The sequence below is a fragment of the Leopardus geoffroyi genome, chromosome C1 (assembly GCF_018350155.1).
Source record: "Leopardus geoffroyi isolate Oge1 chromosome C1, O.geoffroyi_Oge1_pat1.0, whole genome shotgun sequence".
In the NCBI taxonomy this organism is placed as follows: domain Eukaryota; kingdom Metazoa; phylum Chordata; class Mammalia; order Carnivora; family Felidae; genus Leopardus; species Leopardus geoffroyi.
Genome location: NC_059328.1, coordinates 95,859,724 through 95,874,277, shown reverse-complemented (window position 1 = coordinate 95,874,277; position 14,554 = coordinate 95,859,724). Strand labels below are relative to the sequence as shown.

At 44.1% G+C, this 14,554-nt stretch overlaps 1 long non-coding RNA gene across 3 annotated transcripts in view; it reads left to right on the top strand.

The window, feature by feature from the left end:
• The window catches only part of LOC123598454, a 110,929-nt gene extending 102,246 nt beyond the window's left edge, over positions 1-8,683 (top strand). For all 3 annotated transcript variants that reach the window (XR_006712610.1, XR_006712612.1, XR_006712613.1), the window contains exon 4: positions 8,480-8,683. This is a non-coding gene — a long non-coding RNA (uncharacterized LOC123598454). The remainder of the gene's footprint in view (positions 1-8,479) is intronic.
• The last annotated feature ends 5,871 nt before the right edge of the window (positions 8,684-14,554 follow it).

Sequence of the window (14,554 nt, the reverse complement as noted above, 5' to 3'; positions counted from 1 at the left end):
TTTGGAATTGTGCTACATTCAGTGCAAGGAGCCACTGGCAAGTTCAGCACACATCCAACCTCTCGCTCTGCACTCTGTGTTCTGGTGCTGTGACTTGGCATGGGGGGGGGGGTGCGGGGCGGGGGTGGAAAGCTTACTCAGATAACTAAATGTAAAACGGTGAGCTAGGTCAATATAAGTAATCTACCTAAAAGCTTTCCCAGTTCAACCTGGCCTGAGCTGGATTCCTAAGTGCCCATGGCACTCTGGCACCACTGTCCCGAAGGGAAGTGTGATGGAGGGAGCCTGGGACGGAAAGAGATACCTGGTTGGACCGGTCCACGTTAAAATGTATTTTTAAAAAGTCTCACAAAAACATAAGAACATGTGAATGCATTGCCAGGGCCTCTCCTGGAACCTCCAGGGGGTCTGAGAAGTAAAGGGCCTTGATGCATAAGGCTGCATTGTATTATCATCAGTTTATCTCTGCTTAGATTATAAACTTATTTGGGAAGGTGATGGAAATTGCTGGAGAGGCGAATCTCTCCCTGTTTACCCCTTATAGCCACAGAGAGAGAGTTGCACAGTAAGTAAGGGTATACATTTTGGAGTCAGTGGTTCTGGGTGCAAATCCTGGTTCTGCAATTTAGGAGTTCTGGGACTTTGGGCAAACCACCCAAACCCCAGCTTTCTCATCTGTAAAAAAGGGGGTAATAATAGAATTGACATGATGGATAAATGTGAGCGCATGTAAAGCATGTAACAACAATCGAGAACTGCTGGCTGGTTTTTATTTTCCAGCTCCTGGGGTGGCAGAGCGAGGGTGGAGGGGGGCCATCTCATCAAGGAGGGGCATATGACTTTGGCCTTCAAGTTCTAGGACGTAAATACCCGAAATGGGGATGCGCATTACCGTGCAGATGGGTCCAGTTTAGCTGGAGTCCAGGTGCCAGAAGGAAAGTTTGTTATGAGTTTAACAAGGTAGTTTGGGGCCGAGAAGGGCCATAGATGCTAGACTTTATTTCCCACGATTTGACACGATCAGATCTCTGATTTTGAAACACGATGCCCATGGCATGGGAGAAGACAGCTGAGGAGAGGGGATGCGTGGAGTATGAGACCTGTTCGAAATTATCGAGACAGTCCAGGCTGGATGTCAGGGACTGAAACTGGGCGTGTCAGAGGTTCACACACACAGACACGCAGCCACACCGGCACGTGAACATGCATTTAGAATAACAGGCTCCACGCTGATGGCATAGTTAGCCGGCATCACTCTGAATTGTTTATCCAGCTCTCTGCTGGGGCTTGACAAATAGGAGACCAGACCGGCAGAGCTGTCGTGCCGGCTGGCGCCAGGACGAAGCTAAACCCTTCCAGGCGTGCTCCTCACCCTCGCGTGACAGCATCCTGCTCCCTGGGGCCTGAAGGGTCACTCCCAGCGCCGGCTGCAGCTGGCTGACTTGTCTTCACATCTGAGTAGGCTCTTTCTGGGAGCTGGTGGGAGCTGCCAGCAAGTGCTGGCCTCCAGCAAGCTGATGGGCAGTGCAATTTATTTTATGCTGAAATGACATCGGGGCAGCAACGCCTGTTGCAGAAGACAATTTGGGTTCTGTAATTGCTAGCCTGGAGGCAGGGAGAGAGGTCCCCCTCTCCTCTCAACACCTGCCAGAGTGGCAGAGATGGCATCAACACGCCCTTTTGGAAAAAGAGACTCAGAGCCCCCTCTCCGATCTGCCCACCTGGAGCCTCAGCCCACAATCCTGTGTGGTGGCTCTTCTGTGTCAGGCAGGAGCCAGAGATGACGTGATTAGGGGCCCAAAGCATTAGCCAGCCTCAATATGGCATTTTGCCCAAAGGTTTCTACCTCGTTTGGATCCAGTACTGTTCTGGGAAGTCTCTGCCCGTTGATTCAGAAGATTGTTGCAAAACCAATAAATCATTAATGGTCATTCGTATACATCCATTTTCAAAATACAGAAAATGGAGGCACAGATTGCTTCACATCAGGCAAAATGGAACTTACAGTCCCCTATTATAGATTATATTTCTCAGGAGAAGCCTGCCCCCTTTCATTTGCCTATATTTGTATCTTCATCCCAGTTGCATGGTGCCTAATACAGTTTTTGTCACATCAATTAGTGTTAATTTGTTGACTGCTTGAATTCTGAGATGAATAATAATTTGAGCCAGGTAATGAATTTCCATTATTTTATTAGGGGAAGGAGGAGGGAAGACCAGTATATGTCTTCATTCATTCACTCATTCATCCCACAAATATTTACTGAGAGCTTACTGTGTCCTAGGCACCATACTACTAAGTGCAGGAGGTAGAACAGCAAACAGGCTACAGCTCCCGCCTCAAGGAGCTACGGTTTCACGGGTGATAGATAAGAACTTCACACAGTACCCGAGGGGAAGTACCTGGTGCTATGGGAACACATCCCAGGGGCACTTAACCCACACAAAGGGTGCCCAGGGTGGTGGCCAGGGAAGGTTTATCAGAGGTGTTGATGTCTCAGCTGGGACCTGAGAGAAGTGTGGGAGTTAGCCAGGTGAACAGGAGGTGGAGAGATATAGGTGAGTCCAGTCCATGGCCCAGGACACCATGGAGCTTCTGGTCTAGAGGAAGAGTTGGCCAAGGAGAAAAGGTAATTGCAATAGTGTGTAAGTCTTGGGCTTGGGGGGAAGACTGTTCAAGGGAGCTTTTACCAATTAAGTATTTCTGGAGACAAACAACTGGACTGACTCCAGGCAGCTCAAGATGAAGGCCATTATGGTTTCTCACAGAATCAGTGGGAAACCTGAACAACCAGGGTGTTCACCAGTTCCAGTTCCAGGGTGCTCACCAGTAGAGCCTCCTTGATCTTATCTGCAGGAAATGAATGCCATGAGCTCCAAATGCCTGGTCCCTGTGTGCTCAAGTCTTCAACTTCCCAGGAGGAAGACTCTGATTGGCCAGATTGGGTCAGGTGTCTCTACCTGTGGACCAATTAGGCATGGGCAAGGAAGGTGAGTATGTGTGGACATGGTCAATCCTACTATGACCCTGTGAAGCTTACCTTCAGCTCTGTGCTTTTGTTTTGTTCTGTTGTTAGAGTGCAAACAGGAAGAACAGGCATTTCACTAAGAGCAGGTGCAGCAGGGACATAGGCAATTAGGAAAGGCTTCCTGATGTCTTCACTTTAGTGGGCCGGGAAAGGTCTGGTATTTATTTGGGTTTCTTTTTTTCCATGCCGCCCAACCCTCCCCATGATGGATTTCACACATTCAGCTCTAGCATTGCTAGACTTCGGTATGTCCTTCAGTGTCTCTGACAAACTCTGGGAATCTGGAGTCCTGAGAATTTTCCAGGGCTATGATTTAAGGGGTCGGAGCGGGAGAGAGAACAGTATTTTGGAAGTGTGGGGCAGTGGAGAAACTCTGTAGACATCTGTGGAGAAGGAGTATAGAGAAATGTGCTACTTACCTAAGTCTAATTTGGGTTTGTCCAAGTGAATAATTTCTCAGGCAGCCAGGAGGAGCCATAAGCCCCGTGAGACCAGGGCTGCTCAGAATTCAAGCTGTAGTTCTGACAGCTTCAAATTGGAATCAAGCTCAGTGTTGGGGCCTATGAGGTTCTTCCCTTGCTTCACTTTATCCTCCAGGCCTACGGCAGAATTCCCAGAGGCTGAGAACATTGCTCTGCTGTGTCTTTGCAGATTCATGAAAGAGGAAGCTGAGTATTTAGCCATCACCCCTCTTCACTTGCTTATCAGGCAAATGGCTTGTTACCCACTGGCCTAGAGAGTGAGAAGTTGGGCTTGGACAAACATCTCTGCTTGGACAGGACATTTTCCAGCCCCTTCCTTGCGCCCATGGGTGCTCTTTGCCAATCGAGTGGGCAACTGTTCTTGGCCTCTTGAAATACTAGACAACCAAATCTAGAAGGCTTCTCAAGTATCTGTTAGGGGATCCTTTAATTTTATAGAAAAGAAAGTTGTGCCCAGAGAGGGAGCGAGACTTGCCCAAAGCCAGTCAGCTGATTTGTGACAGAACTGGCACCAGAACTAAGACCCCTCTCAAAGCCACTGAGTCACCACTTACATTGCTTCTCACATCTTGGCTTTCTGTGGGAGGACTGAACGTGCTGGGACCCCAGAACCAGCTTCCTGTCTTTCTGCTACCTTCCATAAGGGTCAGAGTTGTTCTCAAGCTGGCTTCAGGCATAAGAAATAACTCTTGAACTTCTCTTTCTTTCATAAAGCATTTTTTTGCCTTGGATAAGGAGATCCTGGGTCCAAGAGACCCAGACTTTGCTAAAAAGGAGTCACTTGATTCAAGGACTTGCTTCCTATAGCTTAATCACAAATTTAAGGAGCCCCTAGTCCTAGGCTCTGATTGGTTCCGAGGACAAGTACCCTGTTAGCAGAAGGCTCCTCATCATGTCTGAACTACAGAAGAGAGCAAGAGGAACCAGACTGAGGGTATTGAAGCACTTGTCAGCTTGCAGACCTTGTGCTCTGGACAATTTTGTATGGACAGGGTGGTGACAGCAGTGGATCCAGGGATGCTGGGATCTCTTTAAGGCCAGTGGCTTTGCCTGCCTTTCAGAGCCTCCAGATGAGAGACGATCTGAGTCTATCAAGTTTTCCCTTTCCTTTCAGGGAGAGCTTCTTCAGGACTTGAAATGCCAATGTCACAACTCCAGGGACAAGGATTTTATCACTTCTTTAGAGGGTAGTATGATATATATATATATATATTTCTGGTAGGGGAGAAGGGGGAACGATCAGAAGGAGAGAGATAAGCATTTTGAAACTTTTAGATGGTGAATTTTGTGAGTATGCACGTATGTGTGCACATGTGTCTGTGTGTGTGCACGTGTGTGTGCTTACTCCAAGGCAGCTCATGATGAACAGCAGCCTTCAGTATCCAGAGCTGTACCTTGTTTAATCTTCTCTGGTAGACTCTGGGTACTTGGTAAACAGAGCACCTCTCAGGCATGGTGATAATCCCCACTTGAGGGCCAGACCGTGTGTCTCTTTGTCGTAACAAATGACAATGATTTATTAGAGGCAAAAATGACAAAATCCAATTCTTCCTGAAAATGATAATAGCTCACAGTTAGTGGCAAGTGCTCTTTGGTGGGCACTCTTACAAGCTCTTGACACACTGAGGATTAACTCATTTAATCCTCATAGCCACTCTGTGTAGATAATTTTGTTTTCCTCATTGCATGAATCGTGAAGAAACCGAGGCATTAAGAGGCTAAACAACTTGTCCAAGTCACGCTGGTGGCAAGAGGTGGAGCCAGGAATTAAATTCTGCTGTCTGGCTCCGGGTCCTGGCTCTTAACTGCCATGTGATATTACTACTAACTACTACTAATACTTCTCCTTCTTTTCTCCCCCTCCTCCTCCTCCACCTTCTTCTTCTTCTTCATCTTCTTCTTCGTCTTTGTCTTCTCCTTCTCGTCTTTCTTCTTTTCTTTCTCTTTCTCCTTCTTTTTTTTGATACTTCTTCTTAAGGCCCGTGTCTGAATGACTCCTCTGATACCTACTGCTATAGCATCTGAAAGCCGTGGGGTTAACTCAGTATCCACTGAGGTTGGCTGTGTCAGGGAGAAGACTGACCTAGATACATCCTCAAACCACCATCTGACTCTGTAGTTTCTATAAGGTTTGGCCACTGTTGCTGGCTACCCACTTTCCTCGCCCAAAGTCTGTAAAATACAGGCCATCCTTATTGGCAGATAGGTCATGGCTAATTCAGTTCTGGTTTTCTTCCACACCACCCCTCACTGTGCAGTTGTCCAGGGAATGCTGAGCAGCTTCCAGCGATGGGGACCTTACTGTCCCACAGAGCAGCTCTCTGCATCTTTGGATAATTGTGACTGTTGAAAGTTAGGGCTGAAATCTGCCTTCCTGTAGCCTTCTGTCCACTGGTGGAACAGATTTGAGCCCTCAACCATAACCATTTAAATATTTGGAGGAAACCTTTACCTATACCCAGAATCTTCTCTTTCTCAGGTGGCACCTTCTCAGTTCCTCCTGTGACAGAACTTCAGGACCAACCTAGCCCTCAATAGCTTTGTCCACATTCCTGCTAATGAATCACTGAGATGTGGCCTAATAAGAACAAAGCATAGCAGGGCAATCCCTTCCTTCCTCGCAGAGATTCTATTAATGAAGCTTCAGGTGACTCACTCTAGACAAACCTCATCCCAGCCTACTTAAAGGGCTTATGACTGATAATCTCAGGCATCAGAGGAAGTATTTGCAACTTCACACAGGAATCACTTGAAGATATTTAAGAAATACTAGAAACTCTTATTTAGTTGCTCTCATATGCTGCTTAGGTATTAGAATTTTTTAAAAATTCTCCAGGTATTTCTAATGTATGGCCAAGGTTGAAAATCACTGGTCTTACTAAGACCAAGCTGGAATGCACTTTTAAAAAAAATTTTTTTTAATGTTTTTATTTATTTTTGAAGGAGAGAGAGAGCATGAGCAGGGGAGGAGCAGAGAAAGAGGGAGACACAGAATCTGAAGCAGGCTCTAGGCTCTAAGCTGTCAGCACAGAGCCCGATGTGGGGCTCGAACTCATGAACTGTGAGATCATGACCTGAGCCGAAGTCAGACGCCTAACCGACTGAGCCACCCAGGTGCCCCTGGAATGTACTTTTTATAAGAGTAGGTACTTGGTCTCTCTGGTTCCCTTCTATATTCCCAGCAACAACAAATGTGCCTAGCACATAGGAGATCTTGCTCAGAAAGCATTTGTTGATGAATGAATGAGTCCTTTGCACATTGCTGAGTGTTTAGTTATCATTTCATCAATTGTCCCTGAGAAACTGATAGTTGAAGGGCGCTGAGAGACTATCTCTGCCTTGGACAGGGAAGGATGGAGTTAGTTGTGTCTGGTTCCTAGCCAACATGCAGTTAAAATTATCTAAGTAGGACAGAACAAAGCTTGCTGGCACATGGGAAGGGCTCTTGGGTCACAGCACTTGTGAAGGAGGCTGGGTTGAGAACATGGTGACAACTTTGTGTTTAATTAACATGGCTCTAGAGGGATCTGGAACAGAATTTAATGGAGACTAAGATTACCCACAGACTGGAGGAAGGGTCAGCTCAGATCAAAGGAAGCATCTAGAGACATGGAGTAAGGCAAAAGACATCCTTTCACTGGCTGGAGATTTTATGAGGCATTTGAGACCACTGAACTCTAAGAGGCATGGAGAGGGCCAGCCGTCAGGCTGTAGCTGTGCCTGGGAGTCTGGGTTCTCTCCCTGCATGCAGGATACTGCCTCCATGGAGACCTGAGGCGCTCATCCCCAACCCCCACCCCCCCGCAACGCCCTGCGCCCTTCCACCTTATGTTCAGTGTGAGCACATAGAGGTTCCCAGGGGGAAGAACCCATGTAGAGGGAAGGACACTGAATATGAGAGGAAGGGGCCTAAACTGAAAGTATGAGTGTGATAGGGGCACCAGGTATAGGAGTCATGGAGTAGGAAGAATCTGGTAAGAAGCAGCTTTCTGAAGGGCAAGTGTTGTGGAAATATTATACAGAAAAAGGATGTGTGTGGCTAGAAAGGACTCAAATGTGTGTTTAAGATAAGCAAGATTGAAGGTTCATAGCTATGTTTAAAGAAGCTAGGTTTATGCTGATATAAGTAATATGGTATAATTGATGTAAGTAAATAAATTGATACAGGTAATACAAGTAATGTCTTCCTTCTAATTGCCCAATCTATGTAGAAAAAATAAACTATTAGGAGGCTGCGGATTACTTGCAAGTATGAATTACTTTTCCAAGGTCTTGCCTTCCACACTCCCTTGAGATGGAACACTTCTGTAAACAGGCCAAATCCTCCCAGTGCTGAAGGATGGGGAAAGGGCTTCCAGGCTCTTAGTATCCCACCCCCTTCCTCTCCTTCCATCTGGAATGTGAAGCAATTACAGGCAATTGCTATAGTGGAAGGAACACAGGAACAGGAGACATGACATCTGAATTTAAGCCTCGCCTCTGCCACTGTCTCTTCTACACCTTTTCCTCTTCTTCTGGTTAACAGAATCCCTCTTTCCTGTGGGGTGCTCATTCTAACTGGTTTTTATGGAGCTGTTCCATGGTCACTGTCTGTAAGCGTCCTGGAATTCAGATCTGCTGATTGCTGTCTTTCTAGTCAACTGTGAAGAAGAAAGGAGACAAAGTTCTGACAATGCTTAAGCACTTGGATCCCAAGTGTGCTGGATTCTGCATATTTCAGTTATGTGATCCCATGAATACCAGATTGCAAAGATAGCCCCAGTAACTTCTCCCATCTCTGTGTGCATGTTTTTTTGCAATGTGATGTTGTGTCTTTTTAGGGACAAATAGAGTCTATTTCCCCTCTCCTTGAGTCTGGGATGGCCTTGTGGTTTGACTGGGTCAACAGAATGTGGCAGAACAGGCAGGCATGGCTTCTCAGCTTTGTTTTAAACTGCATCTTCAGCTCTCATCTTCCTGAAAACTTAGGACCATTGTGCTGTGAATAAGCCTGGTCTAGTCTTCTTGAGGATGGAAGAACACATCAAGAGAGAGGCCCAGCCAACCCAGCCATATCAGCAGAGCCCAGGCCAGACTGCCAGCTGAATGAAGCCACAGTGAGTGGCAGAAGAACCATCCTACTAACTCAGAAAATTATGAGAAATAATAAATTGCTATTGTTTTAAGTCGCTACTTTGGGAGTGGTTTGTTATGCAGAAATAGATATCTGATTCATGAAAATGCGGTCACCAGCTCATTCTGTGACCTTGTGTATCAATCCCATTTTTTTTTATTTCAAGTAAAGCAAAATCAGCTTTTTCTAATTTGATCTGTAAAATAATTTATCTAAAAGATATAGGGCCATCAGGAGGGCTGAAGTACCATGATCAAAGCTACTCATCCAGAAACATACTCTTATATTTGTCTCCACCAGGATCCCTCCAATGGCTGTACCAGGAATTCAGTTGTACTAGAATTGCCAATGATGCCAGAAAGAACATCCCTTACTACCTGCTGGTTTCTTTGCATCACTAGCTCCTGATTCGAAGTCTAGAGTGGGTGCTTCTGATTGATCAACTCGAGATCATGCATGTACATCCTGGTTCCGGGGAGTCTGGGAAACTAAGTATCTGTCATTTTAGCTGTTATAATGGGAGACAGTTTCACAAGATGGTGGATTTTTCCAAATGTAGGAAGTGGTACAAAAAGAATGACCAACGTCCTTTACAGTTCACCCCTTTTCCAGATCAACATCAATGTATACTCTTTCCATATTTGCACTTCTAAAAGAAAAAGTCCCTAATGTAATTCAGCTATTTATTAATCCCAAACAACTTATTTCCTTCCCAGATTCTCATCAGACATTATATCCAGCTTCAAGCTAAGGATCTGTGGTTGGTATCTATTGTTCTTCTAGCTCTAGCTCGTGAATTTGCATTAATATTATGTAATTTACAGAATAAATTGTGAACCTGATCACAACAAATATACTCTATATGAAAAAGTGAGGGACAGGGAGAAGAATGGAAAGTCACATTTGTTAAAATATATAAATATGTGCAGAATACAACATGGAAGATGATTCACATACGTACTTCTATCCTTGTTTGTACTATAGTTGACATTTAGTTTCTTTATGGATGGTATTAAATTTTCCTCCTCCATTAACTTGCCTGTGCTTCTTTTTGTTTTCATTCAGTACTCAGTCCAGGTTTTAAAACATTGGTGACAGATCCTAACATTCATTTTTGAGGGATTTTATCCTTAAGTAGTTTTTTTTTTTAAATTTTTTAATGTTTATTTACTTTGGACAGAGAGAGAGACAGAGCATGAGCAGGGGAAGGGCAGAGACAGAGGGAGACACAGAATCCGAAGCAGGCTCCAGGCTCTGAGCTGTCAGCACAGAGCCCGACGTGGGGCTCAAACCCACGGACCGCGAGATCATGACCTGAGCCGAAGTCGGACGCTCGACTGACTGAGCCACCCAGGCGCCCCTATCCTTAAGTAGTTTTATCTGCATAGACTTGCAATGGTTTCCCCTCAATCTATATTACTATTGGAAATAGAAATACCATAAGTTGCCTTATGGTATCCCTTGTGCTCAATTCATACTCCTTCCAGAATCAGTGTGTTGAAGCAATATTATTTCCCTCTGATGATCTAGAGCAAGTGCTCTAAGCAACGTAGTAATCCCATTTCTTTAGCCTGTTCATTCAGAGGAATAGGAACCACAAATGGCTAAGTTAGAGCCTCAACTTTCAATTCAACAGCTAATTGTAGTGTTTTCTGGTAGGCACATTCTTCCTGGGATGTTAAAATTTCTAAGTCTGCAATGCCCAGAGTCATAAAGATTGGAAGCACAAATTTTGCTAACATACTTAGTCAACAGTGACAAATGCCATCCCCATGTCTACTCCTTGTTTTCTAGACTCATGATTTCTAGCTATGTAAAAAGTATGTATACTTGGGGCGCCTGGGTGGCTCAGTCGGTTAAGCATCAGCCTTCGGCTCAGGTCATCATCTCATGGTTTGTGAGTTCAAGCCCCACGTCGGACTCTGTGCTGACAGCTTGGAGCCTGGAGCCTGCTTTGGATTCTGTGTCTCATTCTCTCTCTTCACCCCTCTCCGTCTTGTGCTCTGTCTCTCAAAAATAAATAAATGTAAATAAATAAATTAAAAAAAAGTATGTATACTTCATCCTGATACTTCATGACACCTCAGCTGTGCAATGAGCTGCACTAGGAGTAGCTACACCTTAGGAACGAGCATACTGGGAATATAACTTCATGCAACTCACTTGTACCATTAAGACTTTCTTGAGCTTGGTCCTGCTTGTATCACTTCCATAGATAATGGTGGGTTGCTGGGTCTGCCTGATTTATATAGTTAGATGGATTAGATAACATCTAGTTCAGGGTAGGTAGCCCAGGTTGCATGATTATCTGGTATCCAATGGCCATGCATTCAACAAAGTCCTAGTAGCAAGCTAAGAGCTGTTTCTTAAAGGGTGACAGTAACTTGCTGAAGAGAACCTGGCTTTCTCCAAAACCTTAAGGACCTATTCTACATTTCTATCCAACCTTGCTTCAAACTCCATACAACGTCCTGATCTGCCAAAGACACCTCAAGTAGCATTAAATCTTGTGGATCATTAGGACCAACTGAAGACATGCTTACATTACAGCCTAAACTAGTTAGAAGGCTAGTTCGTTTTCTTCCTCTGAACTCTACTAGAAGTTGGCAGTCTTCTTGGTCTCCTGGAAAATGGACTGGAACAGTAACCAAAATGTAGTATATGTTGCTTCTAAAATCCACAAAAAAAACCCCTTGAAATGTTATGTCAGTTTTCTCCATTATAAGGGGTACAAGGTAGAGAAAATTGTCTTTTATTTTAGAGGAAATGACCAGACATAGTCCACCTTTGGCTTGCTCCCACTGTACTGCACCTGTATTTTCATGTTTTTCCCCCCTCACATTTCTAGTGTATATATGTATTGCACTAAGGTGTATAGTGAACAATTACTTCTTGCTGTTCACATCTTATCATGTCAACATCCCTGTAAACCAGCATATTCTTAGTGAAGGTAAGATGATGAAGGTCTTAGAAAACTAATTTGTGGTACATATCTGAGGGTAGACATACCCCCACACCCAGACAGTGTTAAGGTACTCTTGTCCCCACCAGGTGAAATCTTCAGGTGTTCCCTACTTAGGAAGAGAGGGAAAGTGTTTGCGGGAGAACTACATTCCAGGTGCTAGGGAATATGTTGATTTGTTCCAGTAGAAAGGCCACACTTGAGGCTATGATTATCACTGGAATTACCATTTGATTATATTTATAATTATTCATGGCCAGTGCCTTCAGAATTGGTCAAACTGGCCTGTTAAATTGGAATATAAGAGAGATCAATATCTCTGCATCTTTCAGGTATTTAGGGGTGATACTAAATCTCTGAATTTTTATGGAGACAAGTTTGCATTTTATTTGCCATTTTGGTAATGAGAGGGAACTCCAGGTGATTCTACTTGACTCTTCTTACCTAGGAGCCTTTATTCCCTTGCTCTCTAGTAAAAGATCCTGTGTGAGGATGCTGCTGATTACTAAATATGTCTATTCCAGCCATATGCTCAGGAACTGGGTAAATGACCAAAAGTTTGGGCCCTACTGAGCCTACCATGAGGTAGACTTAGGTAAAACTCCATTAATTGCCTACCACCCATTAGTACCTTCTCTGACACCACAGTAGTGTTCTGGATCTTCAGATTTTCCTATTATCTTGGAGCCAAGCCAGTGTCTAGTAATCTTGAGAGGGACTCTAGGGATTTCCTTTTCCCTAATACACAGATCCTCTGGTAAATTGTTGCAGGGCAGTTTGGGGACTTCCGGAGAAAAGATTCAGGGTTACCATGTAACTGCAGGTTTCTTATGCAAGGGTACTCATCTTCCCTTTCATACAAGACAAACTCAGTCTGTGAACTGACTTAGGTAGGAGGATTGAGTGAGGGACCATGTAGCATTAGGATATTTTAGGCTTCAGTTTCAGAAAATCTTGGCTGGCTTAAACAATAGGAAAATGTGTCTCATGTAACGAGACGTCTGAAGGCAGGGTTGGTTAATTCAACAGCCCAAAATGTCATTAAGGACCTGGACTTTTTACCTTGCTTTGCTCTGCCCTTCTCAGCATGCTCCAACCTCTCCATGGGTGCAAGTTGGCTGCCAGAACCACATACATCAGGTAATATCTAACAGAAGAGGGACTCTTCCTTCCTTAGAGTTGTCTTTTGAGTAGGGAATCTGCTCCCAGAAGTATCATTGGACTTCTGTTAGAAAGAAGAAAGCCGGCAGGTGGGGAGGTGGGGAACGGAGATGATTCATGAATGGTTGTTAGGTGGGAAATGAACAAGGTCTGCTATGGACTTAAACTCTCAATCATGATGGCATAAGTCACTAAGTCTGTCAAATCAACAGAGACCTTATTGGTGTGTCCATCTCTGTTTCTTTTGGGCTACCATGAGCTGACATATCATTGAGCTCTATGGGTCAGATCATCCTCATTATCGGGCTGGCCAGCTGCCCAATTGTGATAGCCAAGCTCACTATGCCCAGCAATTAGTGCCCTTCCAAAGCCTGTATTGCTTATGACATCCAATCCAAATGAAACTGGGCATCTCATTTCCAACGACAGCTTTTCTCCACCAGCATTCTTAGCTGACAGATAGCAACCACTCCGGCTTTTCATAAAGATGTTGGCCCTCCCTTAACAATGTATTTACCATTGTCTGGACAAAGAAGTGTATTTTTGGTCCTCTTGGGAGACATAGTTAGGAGATGCGTAAGCAGTCCTGATAAATCCACTCCAACATTCTTATCTCCCTTGGCCTTCGAATTTATTTCCTCTAAATTATACCTTGTAACTTCTGGCATCTCAGCTACATTTAGTATGGAACACAAATGAGTCCAGTTTTCTATCAACCTACCCAGAAAACAATGAAAATGACTCCTAGATGCTCAAGCTAGTAAACCAAATGCAGAGTCACTGGCTGATGCCACCATATCAGTATACTCGGCGGACCTAAAATTATGGTTGTCTCTTGTTGGCCTAGCACTTTTAGAATCTACTCCCCAGGTCTCTGCTCATATCATTGATCACAGTCACACACTTTTGTCTATGTTTTTCTTTCAGATATTGGATATGGACTTCACCCCCTCCCCATGCCTTCTCCCCTACCCTCTCACAGGGACATGTCGAGATATAACTCTAGTTGTAGGTGGGGAGACAATAAGGGGAAGAGGAGGTTGATGACAAACAGAACTGGTTTTCCCTTGCAAAGTAACACCCTCAGCTTAGATCACTGGGATTTTTAAGTAAGGTGGGAATAGACACATGAGAAGAAAAGGAGGGGCTGCTTTGGCTGACAAGAGAGATAGGAATCAATGAAGTTCAGAAATTCAATGCTTTCTGAATTATCTGAATCTTCCCATAAATCTGTTTCAGTTCCCAGGTCTACCTGTTTCCTGATCAATGCTCTAATTTTCACCTAAGCAATAGTGCAAGGCTGAAAATTCAATTAATCTTGTAATTCAGCAACCTGCAGGCTAAAACTTTGAGCTTGATTTTTATCTATTTCAGTATTGTGGTTACAGACAAAAGAGATTCTTCTAGTGCAGTCACAGGAAATTCTTGGCTTTCATTTTTTTTCTTGAGTTGAGAACTTAGGTATTTGTGTTTTTTTTTATTCTTTCTTTTAAAAAATCCACCTAACACTATTAGAAGCAAGCATTTTATCTTCAGACCTTGAATTTCTCATGTCCTTTACATTGTTCTTTCTATATCCTCAACCTTGACTTCAACAAAGATAGGTGACTACAGGTAAAAACTTAATGGTTTTCGCTGTTGTTTACCATGTTTTAGAAGAGTCACATTTCTTAATCATGGCTAAATTTTCACTGCAGTGAACCCTGATCATGTCCCAGACTGTCTTTGATTCTTGCCAATTTCTGGAAGGTATGTTTCTGCCCAACTCTTGGTACCATTTTTGGCATTAGCCAAGCTTTTAATTTGC